The 21,080-nt window shown below is 40.8% G+C and overlaps 1 pseudogene; it reads right to left on the reverse strand.

Annotated features, from left to right (window-relative positions):
• Nucleotides 1-8,092: 8,092 nt before the first annotated feature.
• On the reverse strand, nucleotides 8,093-8,662 carry LOC144223758 (ribosomal biogenesis factor-like; annotated as a pseudogene).
• Nucleotides 8,663-21,080: the final 12,418 nt, after the last annotated feature.

Consider the following 21,080-nt stretch of genomic DNA (forward strand, 5'->3'; position numbering starts at 1 on the left):
CCCATCTCTCCCTCCTCCTCACTGCTGTCTAAAATTCTTGCAATAGAAAACATATGTTTTTTATTACATAATTAAAGCTAAGGCTCAAAATCCAAAGCCCTGGGGAGAGCCATAAAAAGCAAATGGTTGCATCCTATTCTTCCCAGAGCACAAGATGGACAGGAGTGGAGGAGAGGGAATAGATTGTTCCTATATACCTGGAGCAAGATAGCGTGGAGGCAGAGAATAGAAGCTCTGTTGGCTCCTTGCAAAGGAAAGGCAGGTGTAGAAGAGGGGAGTTTTCTTCATAATCTGCCACCTCAGTCACCACAACCACTTCCACCCTTTGTCTATCCTCTGTAGCTATCCTCATAAGAACAATCTTGACATGAGACAGCTTATCTCAAGGTCTTCCTCTTGAGGTCAGTCCACCCACAGAGATGGGGAACAGAGTTTCACAGTGGCACCCTTCAATCATGTCAAGAGTGCTTCGCTTAGAGATAGGAGGACGCTCCCCAAGAAGCCATGCCACATACTCATGTTGTTCCAGACTAGGAGCCACAAAGGAATGGATGAGCCATTGTTCTTTATAGAAATCCTATGCCCTGAAACTTCATGCCTTTTGGCATCAGCGCCATGGTCCCTCTGCCCTAGCTCTCCACCACAAACACATTGGTTTTTATTACTTATTTAAGTTATGTGTCAATAAGAACATTTGGTATCTCAAACTGGGTAATTTAGGGAGGGGTAATAAAAGGAGTATTTGTAGAGAGCTGTGTGGGAAGGCCACCTGCCAGGTGCTATGATTTCCATTAAGGGAATAAATGCCCTAATCTCTTCTTACTTTTGTTTTCTTCCCTGTGTCCTATTGGCCAAATCCTACTGGAAACCACCAGTCAAGGGAGCCCTTGATGGAGTGCACAAGGCATCAGCCCCATGTATCATGTGCAGGTGAAGGCTGAATCTGGAGGAGCAAGTAGAGATGTCTAGCACAACTGCCATGCCTGTCTCTTTCTTTTTCTTTTTTTATGTTTAAATGTTATGTAACATATAGTGCAATACTGGCTTCAGGAGTAGAATTCAGTGATTCATCACTTACATACAACACCCGGTGCTCATCCCAACAAGTGCCTCCTCAGCACTCATCACGTGTCTAGGCCCATCTCCCACCCACCTCTCTCTGTCAATCTATATTTTGTCCTCTGTCATTAAAAGGCTCTTGAAGGGGCACCTGGGTGACTCAGTTGGTTAGGCATCAGACCCTTGGTTGTGGCTCAGGTCATTATCTCCCAGAGCCCCATGTCAGTCTCTGTGCTAACAGCACAGAGCCTGCTTGAAATTCTCTCTCCTTCTCTCTGTCTGCCCTTCCCTCACTCTTGCTGTTTCTGTTTTTCTCAAAAAAAAAAATGAATAACTTTGGTTATTTTCTCCTCTCTTCTCTTCCTCCCCTTCCTATATGTTCATCTGTTTTGTTTCTTACATTCCACACATAAGAGAAGTCATACGGTATTATATGTCTTTCTTTGATTGTGCAATGTCTATCTCTTGCTCAAGAAACCAAAAGCAGTGGCACTGAATATAGAAAGCCATCTGCAGTCCGGAGCAGCAGTGCCCTTCCACCTCATCTCCTGCCAGTCTTACCCTGTGACCATGCTCCACTTAAGACACAGGACAGTGTCCCTGCCCAGGCATCATCCCTTGTACACTCATGCCCACTTAGTGCTTCCTCTTCTGCCTGGACCATCCCCTCTCTCTTTCCTCTTGGCGAATTTCTACCCATCTTTCAAGGTGAGACTCCAATCTCTCTCTTTGGAGCCTCTCCTGATCGTACCCTTTTCACACAGGCTTCATCACCCCTGCCTACATAGCGCTGAAGCACCGTGAGCATATACTTTTATTCGGCATTTTATTCAGCCGCTATATGAACATTGCTCACAGATGAAGATTCCATCTCATCATTACATAACAACCACCATTACCATTTTCCGAGTACCAATTATGTGGCAGACTCAGACCCTTTAATTCCTTCTTTTGTCTGTGAAGCAGACACCTTGATTTTATCCAATGTGCCGATATAAAAACTGATTTTCGGGAGAAGGACCAGCATGCATAATGTCACTCAGCTAGTAACCTGTGGAGCAGTGGTCGCTTAAGGGACTAAACTCGGATTCAAACCCATATCCTTCTAACTCCCAACCTGAACATTGCAACTGAAAGTAACCACAGTGAATTTAAGAAATGAAACAGAACAGGGGCGCCTGGGTGGCTTAGTCGGTTAAGCGTCCGACTTTCACTTGGGTCATGATCTCGCAGTTCGTGGGTTCGAGCCCCGCGTCGGGCTCTGTGCTGACTGCCAGCTCGGAGCCTGGAGCCTATTTCGGAGTCTGTGTCTCCCTCTCTCTCTGACCCTCCCCTGCTCACGCTGTCTCTCTCTCTCTCTCCTAGAAATAAATAAAACATTAAAAAAAAATTTTTTTAAAAAAAGAAATGAAAGAGAACAAACATAGGGGAAAAAAAAGAGAGAGGCAAACCAAGAAATCGACTCCTAGCTATAGAGAACACACCGATGATTACCAGAAGAGAGGCAGGTGGGGGGATTGGTGAAATAGACGATGGGAATTAAGGAAGGCACTTGTGATGAGCACAGGGTGTTGTATGGAAGTGTGGAATCACTATATTGTACACCTGAAACTAATATATGTTACACTATATGTTAACACACTGGATTTTAAATAAAAACTAAACAACGAAGTAACCATAGTGAACACTGCCTGTCTCAGCTTTGCATCTCCAGAGCTGAGCCAACTCTAGATAAGGCATAATTAGTGTCTAAGACACATATTTGAATAAACAACCAGAAGCATAACATACTGACAGAAATCTCTTGACTATGTGTCTCTTTCCCTGGGTATAGGTTAGTACATGGCCGTGACTTTAGTCTTATCTCCATCCTGATAGTTTATAGCAAAGTCCCAATTTGCTAATAAAACTAAACTTTGTCTTGACTGTGTTTATTAGTTGCCTTTTGAAACAGAATCATCAGCAAGTAGAATCCCTTAGAAAACTAAGGTATTGGTACTGCTCCCAGAATACAGAGTTAAAAAATTTTCCCAAGGGAAAAAAAAAAAAGAAGAAATATTTCCCAAGGAATGGAAGGGCAGTGTATCAGGAGCATCTGAGCCACATGTCCTTGCATTTTTACATATGAACTGTGTGAGTAGGGAGCTGAGGGACAATATTTTAAAAATTGATCCTGTTGTAACAATAACAGCCATTATACATATAGGGTACTTATTGTTTCATCAATGGTGTTTTACATATTTTATTCCTAATTTTTTTTAGCAGGTCTTTCTCTTCCCATTTTACAGGACAGGAAACTGAGGTTCAGTGAGCCTAAGTTTCTTGTTCAAGGCCTCTCAAAATTCATGCCCAAAGTTCCATGGCTTTACTCTGATTCCCTGAAAGAAAGAAATTAAACACCATCAACTATAACAGAACCAATATCATCATGAGGGAAATCTCCTATTAATTAGAAATTCTATGGCTAATCGAAGTAATTCTAACTGTCAAATATAATTGTAAAACAAAAGGCCTCAGAATCCTAAAATAACATTTTTCTTCACATAACAACCTCATTTCAACTTTCCTTTTACATCTTTGTAAATTAGGTAAGAGCAGTGTTATGATCTCCTTTATAGATGAGGAGACTGAAGCTCAGAGAAACTACGTAGCAGATAGCAGTGGGATTTGAACCCAGGTCTTTTGCTTTTGGATCTAGGAAACTTAAATGCAAACGCATAGTTATTGTGAGTTTTGTTTTTTACACCTAGAAGGCAGAAGGTTTGCCATATACACTACTGCTTGTTTCTAAAGAATTGGTTCGCCCACTCCCTTGTGCTCATCTGTACTTCTCCTTGTCATCTCTTTTTCTTACTATTTTTATTTGCTCCATAAATATTGTAGCAAGAATAAAGGAAATAATTAGAAGAAACTTCACTCATAATTCCTACACCCCAACATAGCAATCATTTTTATGTATTTACTATCTAGTCCTTGTCCAAATATTGCCCAAAAAGCACGCATGCACACACACACACACACACACACACCAAACACTTACACTCCCCTACGAAATTATTTGGAACTTGGAGGTGACCAAAAGTTAATAGTCACAAGCTCGTGAGTCACAGGCTCCAGACTGACCCTTGCGTGGTTTCCTCTGAGGCAAACTAGATCTTCACAGCATGAATCAGTCAACTAGAAAGAAGAGAGCAATGAGGGAAAGGCTGACTCAAAGTTAGTAATCACTTAGCTAAAGATTTCAACGCGAGCCACCACTACCACATCTAAATTCCGAATGTGACAACTCCTCCTCAACAGGAAGCAGTGCCTGGTTCTCCAAAGTTAAACTTTCCCGGTCCTTCGACTATTATCTTAATCAGAGTGCTATTGACCAAAATGTTAACAGTGGTTAATCTGGGGATGGTAAGATTATAAGGCATGTCTATTTTCTTGATTTTTTTTCTTGCATTGCCTGAGTTTGCTGCAACAAACATGTAATATATTTGTCATAAGATTAGAATCAATAATATAGTCATGCTGAATAGGATGTGAGATTGATCTAAAAAAAAAAAAGGCCTATAAAAATTAGAGTCATAAGGACGGAACATTCAGTCTTTACCACTGGAAGGACAAACAGTCACTCCCTCAGGTCAGAGAGCCTAGAACCCAGGAAGTATAATTTCTAGCTCAGGTCCTTCCATATAATAACCAGTAACAAGTTTTTGTTTCCTTTTTTTTTTTAGCTTGGAAAGATTGTTCCTAAACCATTTGTCAACAGAGAAGATTTGATTCTGAGAACACGTTATGGATTTTTCTATTGCAACGGTCCAATATAATTTAGTAGACAATAACACCCATAGAAATGTGTGGGAGCTTTGCTGTCAAGTCCTGTAGTGTTTTAATAAAGGAACCTGTCATTTTTCTTCAGCTAAATTTCAGCTAGAAATAATATTAGGTGAGTTCTCATTGCCCTTCATTTCATAGCCTTTCTGCAATTTGGGCACCTTAATGATTTCATGCAAAATTCTCTGTCTAAAGAGTCTTGGTAGCTTCTTTCTGATCTTGGTTTTTGCTTTTGATGCGGATTACTTATGTGCATCCATCATGGTAAAAACAGCAGAGTTTGGGCAAACACTGCGCTCTCAGACCCCCGCTCCCTTTCAGGCCTGGAGATCCTTCATCTAACCCAGTTCCATTCTTGTGCCTCTTCCCGCTGGCTTCCCCAGTGCCATTTTTATTAAAGCCCCAGCTCATCCCACATTCAGCCGCATGACTTCTTACAGGCTTCAGAATAAATCACCACATTGCTCCGATCTTGGCTTCTCTGCCCTCAGCTTTCAATTAAATTTAGAATTGACTTTAAAGGTACAACCTCAATGTACATGGTTGAAAATGACCTTGTTTCCCCTTTCCCACCACCTGCGACTTCCTGCGCAGGGCTCTTATACTCCAGCTCCTGGTTCAAAAAGTAGAAACAGGAATTTGCTACATGCTCCTGTGGCAAACTATAAGTCTCAAGCTGTTTAAAGTCTTTAAAGTCCCATCCAAAAGGTAAAGTACACTCTGCAGAGAGAAATCTGGGGGCCTGAATCTCTGGCTGCCTGTGTTCAGGAAGAGACAACGAAGGAGAGGCAGAAGAAGAAGAAGAAGAAGAAGAAGAAGAAGAGAAGGAAGAAAAAAAAAAACCTTTGAGCTAAACAATTTGTTTAATTTCTATGGTTTGCATTCAAGATGATTTATTTATAATATACATCACTATTACAGTAATTATGTTAAGTTAATATAAATGATCTTTGACAATATTACAAGGACACCAAAGCAGACTTTAACATCAAAACTGACTTTCATCTTTTGTCTTGTCATTTGGCTTCCCACTCTTAGCAAGGAATACAGTATATAAGCAGCAGGTTTGGGCTATTCAGAATCGGACATACTCCTACCAATTTCTTCCTCCTCCCTTTGGAAGACTTTACCAATCAGAAGGAACGAATTGGAAAGCCTGTCTTACTCTGTTCAAAACCATTAATATTTCAAGGCGCTTACTTGTACCTAAGCGTAATAAGGTTCTTCCCAATCTGGGAAAGAAGAAGGAAAGAATAACTTGATTGCCTGAGAAAGGATAAAACAAGATCTGCTATGTGAGAAGGATGTATAAATTCAAAGTGCTCTATAAGTACAACAGGGCAATTTATTAATCCAACCATCGATTAGTTATTATCTATTATACATCAGGGTCCAAGGAAGCTGTACAGTATTTATGAGCTTGAACCTTCATAGTCTCTCCTCTAAAATGGGAATAGCGACCCTTTATTTCAGGGTGTGTGAGAACTAAGTGGAAGAATAAATGTAAATCACTTAAAACCAGTTCTTGGCACATAATAAATACTGAGTGAATAGCTTTATATACAAATATGAAAGAAGTATTCCCAAATGCAAAAGGATTTACAGCCTAATGAATTATTATTCCAAAACCTCTGCCTCTTGCATTTGAACCTAAAACCTGAAAAGCTTCAAAGTTTTAGCTATGCAAATCTCAGATCAAAATACTTTCTTATTGATTGCCCTTTAGAAAGATTTACTAAGAATGTGTGTGTGCTTTATGAAATAAGGAAAAAAGAGAAAAGGATTTAACACATTAACTCACTAAATGTATCTCAGTGATTTTGCACCTTATTTTTCCCATTGTTTTATTAAACCCTAATTAATAGATAAGCATGAATAGTCTTACGTCCTAGATGGGGACATCGAGGTTCAAGGAGAGTCAGTAACCTCCTCATTGTCACAGAGCTAAGAAGTGAAGACGATGACGGGATTCAAACCATGGTACGTGGTTTCAGAGCCCCTGCTCTCGTCCAACATCACCAGCTGCCCCCTTCACCCCGTGGAAAGAGATCTTGAATCCTCATCTGAAAACACAAGAGTTACATGGGATCTTCTTCAAGTAGAGGGGACATTTTTTAGAAGGAAAATATTGCAATAATCAATTTCTTGCTTAATCTTCTGAATAGTAGAATGATAGTGGGATTCCTTCCTTTCCACTTAAAGTCTTCCAGGTAGAATCTTCTTCCTCTTTCAGTTCTAAATGATCACTGTTGACAGGGACATTTTTGAGGACTTGGATTCTCCTTTCCTTTAATAATGCTTATGCTTTTTTGGGAAAGGAAAGCACACAAAAATGTAGAACTGTGAATCAAAAAGTTAGGCAAGAAGGTTCTACCACACAAACCTTGTTTTGAAAGCCTATAGCCATCTTGTTATTAGCTGATCTCTTTGCGCCTCTACAGCCTTCCCCAAACTCCACTTTTCCTAAGTGAACCTTTCCTGTTCCTAGTTCAACCTCCCTCTCTGGACGACGTGCTAGCCTGTGTAAGTCCAATCAGGAGTCCTACAGAGGCTAAAGATGTCTTTGCTGGGCAGGCCTAATGGACAGCTCCTTAGGATACTAACAGTGTTTACGGAGTTGAGTTCTTCTATTCTGCACCTACCTCTGACTATAGATGAGAAAACAATTGGTCAAAACCAGCTAATTAAAATTGGGTCACTCCACAGAAGTCCAAATGGCCCTAGATAAAAAGAAATTTTTCGTTCTTGGGGCACCTGGGTGGCTGGGTCGGTTGGGCGTCCGACTTCGGCTCAGGTCATGATCTCACGGTTCATGGGTTCAAGCCCCGCGTTGGGCTCTGTGCTGACTGCCAGCTCAGAGCCTGGAGCCTGTTTCGGATTCTGTGTCTCCCTCTCTCTCTGACCCTCCCCTGTTCATGCTGTCTCTCTCTCTCAGAAATAAATTTAAAAAAAAAAAAAGAAAGAAATTTTTCATTCTTACCTGGCCCCCATTCTCCTGCATTTCCTTCTCTTTGCCTTTTTTTTAGTTTCTAGAAATAATTATCCTTTTTCTACTGCCTACAGTGAAGGCACCCCACAGTTAATCTCACTTGGCAGTGACCTAAACAGCTCCTTATCCTTTCTATATAGACTTTATTTATTTTTTAAAAATTGTACAAAGTATTGAATTTATTGCTCTTTTTGCTGTATTTGGTGTATCCATACAGTATCACAGTTGAGCCGTTAATCTTGTCATTTCATCAACATTAACTGGTTTATTTTCTTTCTTTCTTTTTTTTGTTGTTATTGTTGTTGTTAAAGTTTATTTATTTCTGAGAGGAGAGTGCGTGAGCAGGGGAGGGGCAGAGAGAAAGGGGGACAGAGGCTCCGAAGCGGGCTGTGTGCTCTGAGAGCAGACAGCCCCATGCAGAACTCAAACCCATGAGTCGCGAGACCATGGAGACCATGATGTGAGCCAAAGTTGGATGCCCAACTGACTGAGCCACCCAGGCACCCCTAACTGGTTCATTTTCATGTTACTGCTGAGGAATCAGCTGTTTCTCCAGAGGTTCTGGGGAAAGGCCTTTGGAGAAATGTGGAAGTTCCTTTTGTAGATCTACAAAAGCTTTATTTTGTAGATAAACTTCTTCATTCTGCTAACTTCTTCATTGCTCACAATGTTTATCTTCTTGAGATTAGTGGGAACTGGTTTTGCTTTGTTTTTAGTCTTACAGTTTCTTTGGCTGGCTATACAGAATACATTCCTGGACTTTCGCCCTCTTAGTTTTTTCTTGGCCATTGTCTCCCGTACCCTCGCAGCAACTCATGCTCCAGGCAAGCCATCTGCCTTTCTGTATAGACTTTAAAGTTCAAGAATGAAAAAGAATGAAGGGTGAAAATAACTAGCAACCGGAGAGCAGTTTAGTTATTTATCACTCCAATAGTTATGTGCGTTTGTGTGTGTTTTAATATTCCAAACCTCAGAAATTGAACCCATCATTCACTAGGGCATATTTTTTTATTGGCCAAATATATTTACAATAAGGTTGTAATTCCTTTTATGTGTGTATCATTTTCCACTTCAAAGCACTTTCACACGTACATGAGCTAGACTTAAATTATAGCACCCATTTTGCAGACGTGAAAACTGGACTCAGATGAACAAAGGGGCACCCCAAGGTCACAGACCTAATTAGTCGCAGAACCAGAATTAAAATCTGGCTTTCTTGTTCATTGTGAACTTCTTTGGTGGGGGGAGATGGGGTACTATGCTCTATACAAGGTTTATATCCTAGTCTTTGAGATTTCTTCATGGGCAGAAAAGTGCTATTCTACAAACTGTGTCTTGGAGCCGCTATCCAGAAAAGCCTTGTAGTGTACCAGCGGTATGTCCTACTTAATATGACTTGTGGCTTCATGCATTGAAAGACCTTTTGTGGCAAAAAGACCTGAAATCACTGTTTAATAGAATATAACCATGGAAAAGTTATTTGACCTCTTTGAGTTTGCTTCCTCACCTACAAAATGGTGACAATATTGCTAATCCCATAGGGCTGGTATAAGGCTTCAATAAATGACTTTCACAAAGCACTCTGCTAGTAGATTAGAATTCTTTCCTTTTTCTCGAAAGAAAAAAGTGCTGCCAGAATTAGAGTCAGGAGACTAAGGTCAAGGAAAGCTGAGGTACCAAGATTCCCTCACTCTTCTCAAGGACCCTCCACCTGCACGCCAGAGCTCCCTCCCAAACTGTGAGACTCAGATAGGAGGTGTGGATAGGTAAAGGCCAGATCACAGGAAGCCTGGTAGACGAGGGCATGGAGTTTGGAGTGACCTGATCAGAAAACAATTTGAGGTTCTTCTTTCTGTTCTTCCAACTCACCAAACTTGTTCCTACCTCAGGACCTTTGCACTTCCTCTTCCCTCTGCTTGAAACACATGAACCTTAGGTGGTCACCTGGCTCACCCCCTGATGCATACAGTACCATTCAAGGAGGCTGTCTCTATCCAAATTAATTTTGGATACCATCTCCCTGACTACTAGTTACTCTCCAATCCTTTAGCCTCTTATTGTGATTGGATCTTTTCCTCTACAATTAACAATACCTTAAATTATACTACATATTTACTTAGTTATTGTCTATCTCTTCTGCTGTAATATAAGCTTCATAAAGACAGGGACCTCATCTACCTGTTTACTCTATTTCTCCAGTACCTAAAGGAATGAATGATAAATAGTAGGTGTTTAATAAACAAAGAATGAGTTAATATGGATATTGTTATGTAAATGAAACAACCAGTTATTAGCTATCACTGTAGATTTCTCAGACTGTCACCTTTACATCTGATTGTAATTGTTAAGTGCATTTTCAGCATTACCATCAGGATCCTTATAAAGAATAACTGTAAGGACGTTTGGGTGGCTCAGCTGGCTAATCATTGGGCTCTTGGTTTCCGCTCAGGTCATCATCTCACAGTTTCATGGGTTTGAGCCCTGCATCGGACTCTGTGCTGGCAGCTCAGAGCCTGCTTGGGATTCTCTCTCTCCCTATCTCTCTGCGCCTCCCCAACTCATGTTGCCTCTGTCTCTCTCAAGTAAATAAACTTAAAAAATGTTTTTAAAGAATAATTGTAAATGACAAATTCAAAGAAATTGTATAAACATGAACTATTCTTTAACATTGGCAATTTCACTTAGAACCAAAGGCATATGCCAAAGGCAACACGGCAGGAAAAACTCTAAAGCATAGATCTGATCTTGTCACCAGTCTGCCCCACTCTTCAATGGTTGCTGTCATTCTGGGCAAATCGCAAAAGCTCTGCTCTGAAGGACCCTTGAGATCTCTTCGGAGCTCCAGTGTGCACCCTCGCATCAACTCCTGTAGAGGACACCTATTCCCCCACAGACTATTAATCACACCTCCTTTCATTCTCACAAGTGTCCTGAGTAGAGATATATATGGCCAACCTACTTGTATAACCCTTTTCCACAAGGCCTTCACTCTAACCAGACCCATCTACCAGCAGGTCTCCAGACGAGAGAAGCTCCTTCGTACCTTTCTTTGAGCAGTTTTCCCTCAGCCTAGGAAACCTTTCACTCTTTCAGATTCCAATTCTAATATCAACCTCTCTAGAAAGGCTCTCCCAGAAATTTTCCTCCAGCCTAATTTAGATTAGGCAAACACCCCAGGCTGCTTTGGAATTGCCTGAGAAGCTTTTTGAAAATACAGATTTCTGGGCTCCACCACCTAATGTTGGGATTCAGCAAGTCTGGGGTAGGGCCAGGAAATCTGCTTGCCCCTCCTAACTGTTTCCGCTACATCTTCTGTATACTGTTCCAGGTATTTCTCTGCTATAAGCTGCTTATCTGTTTCCTTCAGGTGACTGTAAACTCCTTGTGGGCAGGACCCATGACCCTCACCTTTAGTGAGTCTCCAGTTACTAGAATCAGCACCCAGTACATGATACATGAACAAATGGATAATAATGGCAAACACTTACAGAACACTTACCATGTACCAGGCACGGTTCTATGTGTTTTTTGTGTATTAACTCAGTATTTCAGAAGATATTTTAGTCCTTAAGGGCATAATCATTAGGTTGAATGATAAAGGGTATTAGGAACATTAAGGTACTAAGAATCAATTCTAGAAAGTGCAAACTGTGATGTCTAGATATTTTTAAAGTAAGCATTTATTTTTTTCACAAAACTTTTTTTAAGGTTTATTTATTTATTTTTTTGAGAGAGAGAGAGAGAGTGCAAGGGAGGAGGAGCAGAGAGAAAGAGAGAGAGAGAGAATCTTAAGCAGACTTAGTGATGTCAGCATGGATGTGGCTGACTCGAGCTCACACTCATACCATGAAATGATGACCGACCAGGCCGAAGCCAGATGCTTAACCAATTGAGCCACCCAAGTGCCCCCAGGAAACATTTATTTTAAGACAGAATACTTCCTGAAAGTCTTCTATGCACATTGAATCATGCTGATCCTTTCCCCAGACGAGTACCCAGCATGCCTTGCTGGAGAACTTTGTAAGTCTGACTGAAATACCTATGATTTCATTCCTATTTCTGACCTTTCCTGGCCATTCTGTGCTGGGCCATCACACTGCACCATCCAGTGTTTTATTTTGTATCTCAGACCTCTTTAACAAGATGCCAGGGGAAGAGAACAGGAGTGGAACTTCTTCACTATACCCTTCAAATTTAAATGTTAGCACTCTCTGTGGACATCCTGTAAAATTAAGGGGAGCTCATGAAGGGCTTGTGACTCACAAAGAGCCTAGTGCATTTTAAACGCACAATTCTGGTAACGGTGTCAGATTATGGATTTCCAAATGGCAGCCACAATCATGATTTAGAACAGATGGCCAAACCGCAGGCAACAGAATCAACAGAATTTTCTGCCATCCCAAGAGGCTAACAGAATCCAAGAGAAGTATCTGACATCACCTAAATTGGTAAACAGCTCAAAACAATCTTAATTAACAGTTTGCTGGAACACTTAATGACAGAGAGCATGCCTCAGTAGAAATTGGTATTCTTAGGCAGCTCTCGTATATTATTAACTGCATAGGGAAGATTGTCGAATGCCCTGGAAAAAACAGTCAAAATTAGAAATTAGGAAATCTTGATTTTGGTCCATGCTGCAATAGTAGGTGACCTTGGGCAGTAATTTGAACTTTCTGACCCTACTTCCTAGTCTATAAGATGATTTCTAGTTTACCTTCTTTGAGTTTTAAATGTGTACCTGAGGCAATGGGGGGGTCAGGGAGAGCCTAAGAATCATGCAGACATTATAATAAAGTAAGATCTATCTTTCTATACACAAGAGGCTCAGTAGGTGAAAGGTAACTTCTATGATTCATGTTGTTCCAGAATTCCTGTGGCAGAGCATGTTATTTTACTAGAACTATTAATGCTTGTAGCATAGCAAACCATAGTGCCTATGGGTAAAAGCGGCCTTTCTTAAATCAACAAAATCATGTCATGTTGTCAGTTAAGAGACGTTGAACTACTCTTCATGTGGTCATCTTCAGGTCTCAGTGTTGTCAGTCTTCTGGAACAGCCTTGGAAGCGAATAGGTTATCTTTTCAGCATCACTTGTTATCCGGTGCAAGAAACCAATAAGGGAAGACTCTACAATGTCCCTCAGCAAGTCAGCTAAAATGCAGCCTCAAAAGTTTCAGCCTGAAATAGACCAGAATTAGTCAGGTCTAGAGGCCAACAGGCAAATTTCACTCTGTATATTTTTATTTTTGTATCCTCTCCATGTTTCTTTGACAGATTTTTTTTTTTAAGGACTACATTCAACTTTTCGAGAAAAGTTATGGTGCGTATTTTGTAGAAGTGATGGAAGAAGAGAGGCTGAAGAGTAGGGACAAGGGAGTAGAAGAAGGGGACAGAATTAAGCTCCCGGGGAAGGAAGCCTACTGCTTCTCAAGTTACCATTTGTAAACCCTTTACGCGGTTCTGTTTGGCCTATTGTCCTGGGTAAATCATCCATTGAAAATCAAGCTCTTCAGCTCATTATATATTCTTCATTTGAGGTGACCAGAACTATTTCCTGAAACCTGGTTTGGGTGCTAATTACCTGCTCAAACACCTTGTAAATACCTCCATGGATTTGTCATAGGAAAATTTCACTTTTTTTATTTTTCTTAAATTGAGCACACTCATTGCAAGTGCCTCTTTTAACTTCCCAGTCGTGACAATAAAGGCCATCTAAGTAGAAGAGCCTTCTGCTGCTCTGGTTACCGAGAAGTGACGCTCACTCCTCCCCAGCTACCCCGAGGCGTCGCTTGCAGCTCTGGCTCAATTGTAGAGAAATGTTTACCAAAGTCAGCCACATCTTTCTATACGGAGAAGGAAGCTGCTTTTTCTTGCAAGGACCCTCTCTCCCTCCCTCTGCAGTGAGGCAAAGCCCCTTTTTACAAATACTCCACGAAACTTGTTCAAAAGAGAATTGCACTCCGTTTTCTCCCTTCAGATTTTAAAATAATTGTTTCTGTCAGACTTCCTCCTCTCATAACCCTCCAATGAAAGAAACCCTCAAACTCACAGCATATGTCTGGCCATAGTGACAGGATGGTATTTCTTTCTAACCATTCTGAAACTGGAAAAAACCCTCTTTTTTACTGGGGAAAAATATTTCTTCATTTGTGTATCTCTAATTGGTGCAATACAAAAGTTTTAGTTGCCTTGCCTTTCCTTCCCACATCTAAATAAACCCAAGTCCAAAAGCATGAATGCAGATGTCATCTTTAAGAAAAATAATCAAATAAAGCCCGAAAAACATGGACCAAAATCTACGCCAGTAGAACCAATATAAGCCCATATTTCAAATACACAGTATTTCAATCTTTTATCCCTGGAAAAGAACTGGAAGACTGGAAATTCATCGATTTCATTCTACGTCTGTTTGCATCCTGACTAGGCAAGATCCTCCCCCCACCCCTTCTTTAAGAAAACTGAAGGTGAAGACTGTCTCTATGTGGCACTGTGGTATAAGTGACCGCCGTTGTGGAGGAGAAAAGCCCATGAAGCTTAAAAATTTTGCAAAGAGAAAACAATCCTCCTGCAGACCACAATAAATAAAATAACAGCAGTGGGGTGATTTGCAACCATGTAACGGGGCTTTTGTCTGGGTCTATTTCTCTGTGCCTTGAGGGTTTCTGTGTTCCTTCTCTGCAGGATCTCAGTGTTTCGCCCCTCCATTACAAAGGCCCAGGGCTTGAGCCCCTCCTCCAGCTGTTCACCCCCAATCTTGCCCATGCTGAGGCTTACTTACAGCAGACTGAAGAGTTTCAGTGGGGTGCAGGGCACTGCAATTTAGGATTTCTGCAGTACAGGGTGAATTTTCAAGAGTGCATCAGAGAGGGGAGCCAGACTTAAAAATAGCCTTTACTCATCCTATTAACCATTTCATTGCCGCATTGGTTTTGAAAGCAGGGCCAGCACTCCCCCCTCACCCCCCCGAAACGCCAAAATTGCTACAGCTGCTTCTGGCAGTTTGCATGAAGGCAAAGCTTCACCGTGTCTTGGAAAACAAGCGAATAAATGCTGTGACTCATTACAGAAAAAACTATGAGAAATTTTTGCAGTCTCCTTTCTGCCCAGTTTGAGGGCAGGGAAGAAGGATAGGGGTTACAGTAGAGAGAGAAGGGCAGTGAAAGAAGGAAAAGAGAAATCTTGGTGAACCGGAGGAGTGAAGAAGCCTCTTGTTCTGGTTTGTATTGATCTTATTTAAGCATGGGGAGAGCTGATGAGTCTGTGATTGTTTTAATGACCATGAAACCTATGCATTCAAAGAAATAAATGGAGCTATGTAATCACCTTCTAAGTAATATCAAAGAGCCATGGATGGGCTAGGGGGAGGGGCGTCATTGTAAAATAGTATTTACATCATACAGGGCACCGCAGGCAAAGGTAAACCAGAGGCTGAAGTATTTCTAGGGGGAGAAGAGCCTAAAATTCAATACTTTAAGGCCGCGACCCACTTAAGGCAAGGAAGGGTAAGGAGCTGAAGCGATCTGGGCAAGGGAAAAGTCTTTGTTCAAGTCTGTGAGTAGTTTCTAAAGCAAGAAAACTTTGGAAATGCAACAACACAATATACAGACAATGGACAGAGTCAGAGGTTGTTGACCAAGTGAGGGTTACTGTGATACTATGCTTTACGTTTTGAATAATTACAAAAACACACTTGTTCAATCCAAAGACAAACTGTCTTTAAAAAAATGACATTTTAATGTGACATTACAAAATCATGTGACTGCTTGTCTAAGGGAAGGTACTAAGAAACACGAGTTCCTGACTCTGTCTTGGAAACTAGCAAGAAAGAGGGGCACCTGGGTGTCTCAGTCAGTGAGCGTCCGACTTCAGCTCAGGTCATGATCTCATGGTTCATGGGTTCGAGCCCCCCATCAGGCTCTGTGCTGACAGCTAGGTCAGAGCCTGGAGCCTGTTTCAGATTCTGTATCTTTCTCTCTTTCTGACCCTCCTCTGCTTGCGCTGTCTCTCTCTGACTCTCAAAAATAAATTTAAAAAACATTTTAAAAATTTTTAAAAAAAGGAAACTAGCAACAAAGAGAGGACACATACAGAGAAAGATGACAAGCAGTATGACGTGGTTTAATATGCCTTGTACTTAGCAGATTACACCGCTATTTGTGACTTTAAGGAAGTTGCACATTTAACAAGTTACTGCAGTTGAAAAGAAGAGTCCCAACTGTGGAAGCTCACAGACCTGGTTTCCAATCCTAATTCTCTAGCTCAGGGAAAATTACATAATACTTGTGGGCCTCAGTTTTCTCATCTGCAAAATGTGGTTATCATCTGCCTCCTCTGGCTGAGAGGATTAAATAAAATAATAAATGGAAACCACCTGGTTATATTTGGGCAGGTACCCAATCATAACAGCTATTATGGTGAATCCCATCACTCTAAATAGGTAACAGAAATTATTCCTTTTTCTTTTTAAAGTTTTTCATTTAGGGGAGCCTGGGTTGTTCAGTCGGTTATCATCCGACTCCTGACTTTGGCTCAGGTCATGATCTCGCGGTTCATGAGCTCAAGCACCACATCGGGCTCTTCGATGACAGTGCAGAGCCTGCTTGGAATTCTCTCTCTTCCTCTCTCTCTCCTCCTTCTCTGCTTGCTCTTTCTACCTCTATCAAATTTTTTTTTAATAAATAAATAAGGGGCACCTGGGTGGCTCAGTCAGTTGAGCATCCGACTTTAGCTCAGGTCATGATCTCTCCGTTCCAGAGTTCCAGCCTGTGTCAGGCTCTGTGCTAACAGCTCTGAGCCTCCAGCCTGTTTCAGATGCTATGTCTCTCTCTCTCTCTCTGCCCCTCCTCCACTCGCACACACTCTTTCTCTCTCTCTCAAAAATAAATAAACATTTATAAAATTTTTATTAAATAAATAAATAAATAAATAATAAAGTCTTTCATTTAACATTTGCTAGTGAGTATAAGCTTTTCATATGCTTTTTTTTATAGTTTATTGTCAAGTTGGTTTCCATATAACACCCAGTTTCATATGCCTTTTTAAAAATGTTATTTATTTTGAGACCGAGACTATGTGAACAGAGGAAGTGGAGAGAGAGAGAGAGAGAGAGAGAGAGAGAGAGGGAGAATCCCAAGAGAATTCAAACCATGAGGCTTCTGGCCATGAATTTGTCATTAAACAAATTGTTATAAACAGGATTCAGTTTCATCTGAATATCAGGTGAACAACAAATATTTTTTTAGTATACGTATGTCCCATGCAATATTATACTGAACAATTGTTGTTATTTTTTTAAAATGTTTTATTTATTTCTAGGAGAGAGAGAGCGAGAGAGAGANGTTTATTGTTTATCTAAAATTTGAATGTAACTGATCAGTCTTTTCTTCTTCTTCTTCTTCTTCTTCTTCTTCTTCTTCTTCTTCTTCTCCGTCTTCTTCTCCGTCTTCTTCTCCTTCTTCATTAACTCTGGCAACCTAACTGCAAACAGTAAAAACCCAAGTATGTTTAATCCCTACTTCTTTTAGCCGAAGTTCCTATGGAGGTGATAGGAAAGGAATCCTTATTTCAGAAGGTTTTTTTAAAATTAGTAAATGAAGTTAATCTTACTCAAAATGTTCCAATATCCAGAACATAACCTGTCTGTATAAGGGGGAAAGCAGCTGCCATGTTTCCATTTCACTGTTAACCTAGCGGCTTTGGTTTTTTAATACTAACCTTCCACCTAGACCATGGCAATGTGCTGTTTCTAAGCGCCCTTGGCCGCTTCGGAACCAGCTACTACCAGGCCTGGAACAGTTCTGTTTTGTTCTGTCTTTCCTCTCTCTCCAGTGCAGGGCACCATGGAGACTGGAGTTTGCATACAGGCCTGTGGCACCAACACTGTCCTGCCGAATAAGACACCCACACTGAGACTCTTTGTCAAAAGGAGTGGTTCGCTCCAGTACCGCGGTATTACGTAGGTGAGGGGAAATATAAGTTCAGGAGACGGCTAGGTCAGTGCCGTAACTGTAAAGTGGTATTAGGGACCTGTCCGTGACATTTTGCATGTGCTTAATTAACACTTGGTATTCCTTTGTTATTTTCATGTCTTCGGTGGTGACGGGGTAAAGGCCTATCACAGCACAATAAAATTCAGAAACTTACTTCAACGATGAAGTTAATACATGAAGCGTGAGCTTTGAACTCTTAATTCTGTGAGCCACTACCTATGTCTGGAGCATGTTAATAAGGATTTCTAATTTAGCACTGTCAACAAAAGACACCATACTAAGGTTTGTTTTCACACATATTTACTTGGCTTGGTGGTAACATGATCATTAAGACACATGCTTCTATATAAATTCAGGTATATTATTCACCGATAGGAAAAGGGAAAAGAGGTTTCAAAAATAACTTTTTAAAATGTTTTACTTATTTTTGAGAGAGAGAGACAGAGCACGAGCAGGGGAGGGGCAGAGAAAGAGGGAGGCACAGAATCTGAAGCAGGCTCCAGGCTCTGAGCTGTCAGCACAGAACCCGACGCGGGGCTCGAACCCACGAACCGTGAGATCATGACCTGAGCCAAAGTCGGACGCTTAACCGACTGAGCCACCCAGGCCCCCCTCAAAAATAACTTAAAGTGAGAATTTTATTTTAGTGTTTAAAAACATTAAAAAGTGTAAAAAGTTGCAACTTTGCCTCTATTAAGTTCCCTTATTCATCACTGACACAGAGGTGTTCTCTTAATTTTTTAAATCTTATGACATCCCAATATTTATTTAAATGCCGCAAATCTCTTTAAAATTTTTTAAAAAATTTTTTAAATGTTTTATTTATTTCTGAGAGAGACAGAGCACGAGCAGGGGAGGGTCAGAGAGAGAGGGATACACAGAATCTGAAACAGGCTCCAGGCTCTGAACTGTCAGTACAGAGCCCGACCCGGGGCTTGAACCCATGAACCGTGAGATCATGACCTGAGCCAAAGTCGGATGCTTAACCGACTGAGCCACCCAGGCGCCCCTCTTTAAAAATTGTTAAGTAAATTTTAAGCACTGATTGGCTTTGAAAACTCTTTGTAGATATTATTATCCTATAGAAATCCCTATTTCATCTACACTTAGCGTTTAAAACAATGTAACCAAAAAAATATCCTGAAAGCAAACAGAAAGCCAAAAGAGCATTAGAACAACACACATTTTCCTTTGAAGGGCAGAGAAAAATCGTGGGTAATTCAGGCCTGTTGATTTCTAGAGAACTCCAGCTATTAGAATGACTTTGTTGGGATCAGCCACCGATGGTCCTGGCCATTACATGTCAATCTGTCAAACCAACAAACAAAAACACCACAGGCTTTAGTGCAAATGGCATATGACAAATGCAGATGTGCCCCTGAAAAGAATCCTTTGCTTTTCAAACACCTGCAAGAATTCCAAACAACTGGCAAGCCTTCCACTCTGCCACGGCCACTCTTCTGACCCTGAGTCCTGGTAAAGGAAAAAATGCTTAGAATGTACAGTATTCCATTCCCATGTGGAAGCACGGTGGGGGGCTGATGAGGAACAAGTACAGTGTTGATATCACAATGCCACGCACCTGCTTTGGATGTAAAAAGAAAGAGTTTATCACAGAAATGGCAGCATTTTTCATCTTCTCATTAAGCAGTGGTGAGCAAATTCAAGTGTGTTTCCCTTTTATTAGGTTAACCCATCCTGAATGAAAAGGGTCTATTAAGACTGTTTTCTTTTTTTTCCTCAACAGGTATATTGTCTTCTTTTCGCAATTAAATTGCTTCCTACGTTTTGGTTTAGGCAGACAAGTAATTTGTAGTGGTAGTGCAAAGTTGGTGTTTTTTAGATACTTCGTAGCCAAGAAATAAAATTTAGCTTACACTTTTATAGATTATTCTTAATTAGAAAAAAAAAAGATCCCAAGCATGCCCCCCTCCAAAAACCCTTCTATTCCGTGAACATTTTTATGTCTGAAAAAGGTACCACCAAAGAGACGTAATTCATTCCTAAGGAATATTTCCACTGTGTGCATGTTAGCTGGTTATCTTTTGAAGCATGATCCTTGTAAAGCCAGTACCACAAAACAATGGCTAACATAAATGTTTTTCAGGTTATCAGTTGGTAAAGGACAATGTCCCTTTAACCCGGCAATTTTGCGTGCCAGAGTCAGTTTGATTTTATTTTCAGGTCTTCCTTACTAGCAATCTGTTATAATATATGTACACAGTTACCAAATCGACTCTCTTGGGTTCACAGTCAAACTATAAATATAGATAGGGCACTACTATGTTATCAGAAAGAATGTCAGTGCCAGCAGGCTGCCCAGTAGCAAATGACAAAGTTTTGGCTCCCAAGAATGAGATGCGTTGTTTGCTCTTGCACACTGCAGCTGCCGCCCCACCCCACCCCCCTTTTTTGGTGGTTTATTACACACAAGCTACTAATGAATGGGAGCCGCTGTTTTACAGTACACCACACTTACAGGACTTATCTCTAGGCCTACCACAGATTTGACTGATCAACAGCAGGGCACTGCCATCATAATTCTTCCTAGAAACAGGAGTATAAAAAGGGGTTTGTTGGAGGTTGGCCGGGTCTGCAGAGAATCCTGCCCGCAGGGCTTGCCGATGCCATCACTAGCTGTTATGGTCTTTGGCCTAATAAGGTACAGAAACAAAGATTGTTCACTTATTCAAGAAGACTAAAGCACCAGAGTGATGGAAAGTAGAGGCAGTAGGGCACACATCCAAGTGGGATTAAGGCCACAAGTGCAACTTTATAGGCCTGTCTGGGTGGCAGAATACAGATCTGCAGCTGAAAATCCAGTTCAAACATAATTTATTATATGTCATTCATAGTTAGAGGTGGCTGTCATTAGGAGTTAAATTGCTGCACTGTGTCCAACTGATTTTGATAAGTATTTTTGTAAGCTCCTTACATGTTATCATAACTCAGAAACAGAGGCAGAGAAGGTAAACAGACTGATAAATACACTGACAATGCTATCTAAGAAATAGATCTGGGGAAAACCTGGGCGTTTCGTTTCTTTTCCCCATTCTCTGCTTTAAAGTTACAGTATGTCATTTGCGTTTCTAAATTTTGGCGTTTATCTCATTGCAGTAAAATAGGACAATTTGCATCTCCAGGGCTTCTTCAAACTTTCTCATAAACATCAACCAAATGAATCTACATATTTTATACTACCCCTCTTATACAAAGAG

Source organism: Crocuta crocuta, unplaced genomic scaffold (assembly GCF_008692635.1).
Source record: "Crocuta crocuta isolate KB4526 unplaced genomic scaffold, BGI_CrCroc_1.0 scaffold70, whole genome shotgun sequence".
NCBI lineage: Eukaryota > Metazoa > Chordata > Mammalia > Carnivora > Hyaenidae > Crocuta > Crocuta crocuta.